This window comes from Sarcophilus harrisii, chromosome X (assembly GCF_902635505.1).
Source record: "Sarcophilus harrisii chromosome X, mSarHar1.11, whole genome shotgun sequence".
NCBI lineage: Eukaryota > Metazoa > Chordata > Mammalia > Dasyuromorphia > Dasyuridae > Sarcophilus > Sarcophilus harrisii.
Window position 1 is genome coordinate 5628831 of NC_045432.1, and position 6000 is coordinate 5634830.

Sequence of the window (6000 nt, forward strand, 5' to 3'; positions counted from 1 at the left end):
TTCCCTTCAAATTGAGATGGACTTGGTTCAGTCCAAGCGAATTTAGGGTTAGCAGGATAAAGAAACACATACAGATAGTTCCTTGGGAAGTAAGTTAAGTAATTGGAACAAGTTGCCAAAATATAAAGGAAAAAGCAAGAAAAAGATGATAAGGTATTGTTGTTTTGTCTGGGGCAACAAAAAGAGGCTTGTGTGCTGTTCATTTGACCTAAATTGGCTCCCAAAGACTGGTGTACAAAACTAAATCTGGATGTGAATAGTAAAGAATCTGTTAATCCAGAGGAGGAAGGGCATGGTGTACTAGGGCTTTCTGGGGCCCAAATAATGTCAAGCAAGGATCAAAGTGGAAAGGGGCTTGTAGAAAAAAAGGAGATTCCAAAAACACAGCAATGACATCCACTCATCTCTCCCTCCTCCATACCTATCTCCACCCCAAGAAGCCATGGCCTCCAGGCCTGAAAGGGGAGAAGAGAAAGTAGCGCAATTAACCCCTCCCAGACCCTGGTGGGCGCCATGTGATCCACTACAGAAGAAATTAGAGCTAATTCAAAGGGATATCCGTAATTGCCCTCTTCCAGATCCCAAGACCCTGTATCCTAAATTGTATCCTTTAAGAGAAGTTCCCTTGGCTCAGGGAGGCACAGGATATGTGAATGCTCCCCTGAGTACCACAGAAGTCAGGAACTTTCAGAAGGAAATGAAGTCCTAAATAAAAGATCCCATTGTGCTAACAGAAGTATTTGACCATTTCCGGGGCCCTAATCTTTTTACCTGGGGAAAACTTATGTCTACTTTGAATGCTCTCTTCTCACAAAAAGAGAAGGGACTAATTAGAGGAGCATCTAGGAAGGACTGGGATAGAAGACATCCTCCAGCTATAGTTGTCCCAGCTGACCAGAAATACCCTTTAGTGGTTCTCAATGGGGATATCAATAACCCTGTACATTGGGGAAGTGTGAGGGATCTTAGAGAATTTACAATTACAGGAATTGTAAGTACAGGACAAAAGCACAGAACAAGAAAAAAGCCTTTGGGGTGACTCAGGGGAAAGACGAGTCACCAGCTGAATATCTGAACAGACTAAAGAATAGCATGAGGAAGCACTTTGAGTTTGATCCTGCTGACTCAGGATTAGAAGATACCTTCAAATTGCACTTTGTGACCCACGAATGGTCAGATATCAGGAAGAAGTTACAGAAAATAGAAGGATGGAATGATAAGAGCCTTTCCAATCTATTGGAAGAGGCACCAATGTGTATGTTAAGAGAGATGATGAGAAACAAAAGCAGAAAGCCAAAATCTTAGTCCAGATGGTACAGAGAATTGCAAAAGGTGCAGAAAACCCAACAGAACAAGGGCCCGAGGAGAGGAGACAGGGGTAATTAGGAAGGAACAGGAGGCCCATTATTCCTGCTGGCAGAAAGCCTTTGAGATGTTGGGAATGTCAAGAAGAAGGGCATATACTAAAAGGCTGTCTCCACAAGTGAAGGAAATGGAAGATATATTCCCTCATTGAGCTTGATGAGAATTAGGCAAGTCAGAAGTTCTTGAAAGACTCCCACCCAGAACCTTTGATAAATTGAAGAGTGGTGCCCCACTAGGAAGCTGTTGTCTTCTTAGTAGACACCAAGGCATCAAGATCCTCAGTGACCTGTTTGCCTGAAGGAGTTAGATTGTCTAAAGAGACCCTGGTGATTTTGGGGATCAAAGAAGAAAATTTTCTTGTACCTATGACAATGCCCTGCAAAATTTATACGAGAAAAAGGGAAACGTTGGGCAGATTTGTGCTCATCTCAGAAGCAGGAGTAAACTTGCTGGGGAGAGATTTGATAACTAAATTAGAAATTATGTAGATGCCACATGGACCCAGTATATACCCCAGCAGAATGACACTAATGAATCAGGAAGAGGAAAAACTTTGGGGTTTGGGCGGGGCCAGATAATACAGGCAGAGCAGACATATTTCTGATAAAGATCACTTTAAATGATCCTAGTGAGTTACTGTGGGTCAGTGAATACCCAATTCCCTGGAAGGAAGGAGAGGCTTGCAACCTCTGATACAAGGCTTATTGAGAAATGGATTACTAGAACCCTATATTTCACCCTTCATTACACTTATCCTTCCTTGGACAAGTATGATGGAACAGTTAAACTAGGGTCAGGGAGATTAACAAGATTGTGTTACCACCTCACCTCATGTTTGGGAGGGACCCAGATAACATCGTGGGCTGGATTCCCAGCTCTGCCAAGTGGTTCAGCGTATTGTACCTCAAGAATGCGTTCTGGAGCTGCCCTTTAGAAGTGAATAATAGAAACCTCTTTGCCTTTGAATGGAAGACCCAGATTGGAAGAAAGGAGCAACTGAACTGGTGTGTTTTAGCCCAAGGCTATACCAGCTCTCTAAATTTGTTTGGCTGAATCCTTGAAAATTACATCGGAGGCTTCCATACAGTAATGGGAACTCAGGTGTTGCTTTATATGGATGATCTGTTGGTAGTGATGGACAAAAGGGTTAGGGTTAGGGTTGTACCACTGAGCTATTAAACTTCTTGGGAGTATTGGGGTTTAGGGTATCGAAAGGGAAATTATAGTTTGTAGAGAGAGGGGTGAAGTATTGAGGGCATCGATCAGCATGGCAAGATTGACCCGCCGAACTGAGGGTTTAAGCACACCCAAACCGAAGACAAAGAAAGAGCCACGCAACCCTGGGGTGAGTAGGATACGCTAGACATGGATAGATTCCAGCGGCTAATACGAAACTCTCAGATGACCTGCTGGAGGAAAGTCCAAACTCTATCATGAGGGATCAAGGACGTGATCAGAAGTTTGAGGACTTAAGACAACTGCTAATTTCACCACCTGTGGCTGGGCTCTCCCCATTGCACCCACCTATATGTCAGTACTGAGGGACGGGTGACTGGGAGTCCTGGCTGTTGAGGGCAGTGGGCTGCCACCAGTGGCTTTTTTCTAAAGTATTAGATCCTGTAGCTGGGGCTGGGGTTGGGCGTGACCTGTGTGGCCAAGCTGTGGCTGCCACCGCCCTGTAAGGGCAGCAGGCAGGTGGTCACCTGAGGCAGCTTTTATATGTGGTGGGTGTCCGCCAATGCTGCACAGAAATCAGAGTCTGCTGTGGCTCTGCTAGATTCCAGGCGCAAAATAGGAGCCAATACTATGAGAAAAAGATCTTGTAATCACTAGTAATCACTCAGGCTCATAACCTTAACCCTGACTGCTTTTTAAACCCCGGACTGGAACCATCCCTTGGAGAGGAACATTGTTGTTTAGAGTTAATTGATTATCAGACAAAGGTAAGAGAGGATCTACAAGAATACCTGTGAGTAAATAGGCTTGTAGATGGCTCTTCCAGAGTGGCACATGGGAAAAGGAAGAATGGGCAAAGAGCCCAAGCACCATACACTAGTCAGAGAGGTAGTGCAAAACATCCTGGCTCCTAGGCACGTAGCAGTAAGACATGTAAAAGGACATCAGATGGGAAATTCTTCTGAGGCAAGGGGAAACCAATTAGCAGATGAGGAGGCCAAGGGAGCTGGAGAGCAGGAGGCTGCTCATTTAATGGCCTTGATACCTGCACTTCCCCTAGTCTGCCCTCTCCAAGTTTTACCCAGAGGAAAAAGAGAAGGCGCCTCTCAGAGCGGTCGAGAATTTGGAAGGACGATGGCTCCTGCCCGACGGCAGAGAGATGCTGACCAAAGCAAGTATGAGGCAGGTCCTTCAGCAACTGCACCAGGGCAGTCACTGGGATGTCCAAAACCTGTGTGATGCTGTGCTGGCAAGGGACGGTTCCCCCAGCCTGTATACCGTGGCCCGACATCAGGACAGCTGCCCCTTTGTCCAAGGACTGAGAGGGCTGCTCAACGCCAGGTCCCGAAAGGGAGATGACCTCTGGGAATCAGGCCGTTCCAAAGCATCCGGGTGAACCTCACTGAACTGCCACCACTAGGTCACCTCAAATATTTGCCGGTCATACTGGACCATCTGACCTCATGGGTGGAGGCATTCCCCTTAACCCGAGCAACCACCTTGACAGTAAGTAAGGTGTTATTAGAACAAATTATTGCCAGATATGGAGTAGTGGAGAGGACAGACTCCGATCAGGGAACACGTTTTTCATCCAGAAATTTCACCCATGCATTGCAGAATCTGGTTTGGGCCTTAGAAATCACTCAGGATCTCCACACCTCTTGGCATCCCTCCTCTTCTGGGAAAGTGGAAAGTGATTGAAACCCGAAATGTGTCGACCAAAATGAACCCGCGCATCCAACTCCCATGTCTATTCCTCTTGCCTGTCCGCCCACCTGTCCAGGCTGATCCTGTCTCTGTTCATGTGTTATTCCACCAGCTGGTATTGCCCGCTGAATGCAGTTACTGATTCTGAACCCAGTGTGTTGTAGTTGTTCACTATTATTCTTCCTTGATATAACTCTTTCCTTGACAGTCTCTTTAGGGCCACATTGTCAAGCTTGGGAGCTGATATATTGCCTCCTGGAGCCTACCTAACCTGGCAGAGTAATAATAGCGTTGGGCCCTGCGGGGCTCTCCTGGCTGAAGCTTACTCTCGGGACAGTCATGGTTACAGAGACCAGCCCTTTACCTCCCAGAGATGAGAACCAGTTCCTCTTGCTCATGGAGAATATAGGAAGGCCTTTTAACTTATCAAATTGTTGGATCTGTGGGGGGTCCAGCTCCTGAACCAATGACCATGGGTGCCTATCGCTTGAGGCCAGCCTCGATGGTCAGTAACTGATCCCAGACTACAATTTCCTGGAAAAGGTTCTGAATTTCAGAGAAACATCTTTGATGAAGATGGGCAAAGGAAAGGCAATTGAATCAGCTGGGGTAAGGGTTGAAACCAGGAACGGTGTGGAATGGGACCTGAGACAGACCTTCCGCAGCCTTAAAATGATCAGGCAGAAATGACCTGAGAGACATGGTAGAAACTCTAAATCAGCAGTGGGAAGGATTGAAAAGGTGGCGCCTGGATGCTCTCCCATGAGGAAGAGAACATGATGGCTGCTATCAACGGTGGTTATTACCATGGAGTGTAAGTAAGGAAACGAGTGGGAAGTACCCGGGCGGGTAAAGGAGAATAAGGAAAGGGAAACTATGGGTCCACACGGCTACTAAGTGTCTGGAGGTTCTGAACTAGGCTCTTAATTTGTAGGCCTGGCACTATCACTGTAGTAACCTCACTTGCCTGTTTCAGCACCTAGGGAAACACATTCAGTTTGCCAATGTAGGAAATTTACACTAGAGAAAAGAAACTAGTCTCTAGAGTTTGGCAATGCCATGGGGAAATGATCTTCTTTCTTTGCTCTTCTTCCTCCTTGTTGTTGTTGTTCTCCTCCTCCTGCTCCTCTTTGATTGTCTTTCTTCTTCTCTGGGTCTCTTGTCTGTCTCCCTAAACTGACCAGAATTAGGAAGGCAGAGAGAGACTTTCTTTCTGAAGAAAAGTTCCTCAGAAAGGTTTTCACTATGCATATTCTTTGCCCTTTGGCATATCAGGCCACATAAAAACCCAGACAGTGCCGGTAAAAGAGAGAGAGAGAGAAGAAAGTTCCAATTGTCAGTGTGCACCATTTCCTAAGTCATCTAGGAATTTGAAGGCATTGAAAGTCACTTCAGGGACCAAATTTATACATTTTAGACTAGCTCCTGTACCGAAAACCCAATACCTTGGCTTCCCATTACGTGCAAAACACTTTTAACCTCTTTAAAATGTTGAGTTCCAACGTCCCCCACCCCTCCCCCACCTCTCTGCTTGGAGAAAACTAAACTATTAGAGATGGCGGTTATGGGCAATGAGATCCAGCCACTTGTCCAGCAGTTTCCAGCTGACGGACAATTTCCACCCTTGCCACCACATCATGGCCGCTATGAATATTATTTCTGTATTGAGTTTGTTTGTATGTTTTTGGGTCACACAGATTTAGTGGGAGTGATATTGCCGGGCCCAAAGGGTGGCGGTTCCATAGACCTTTG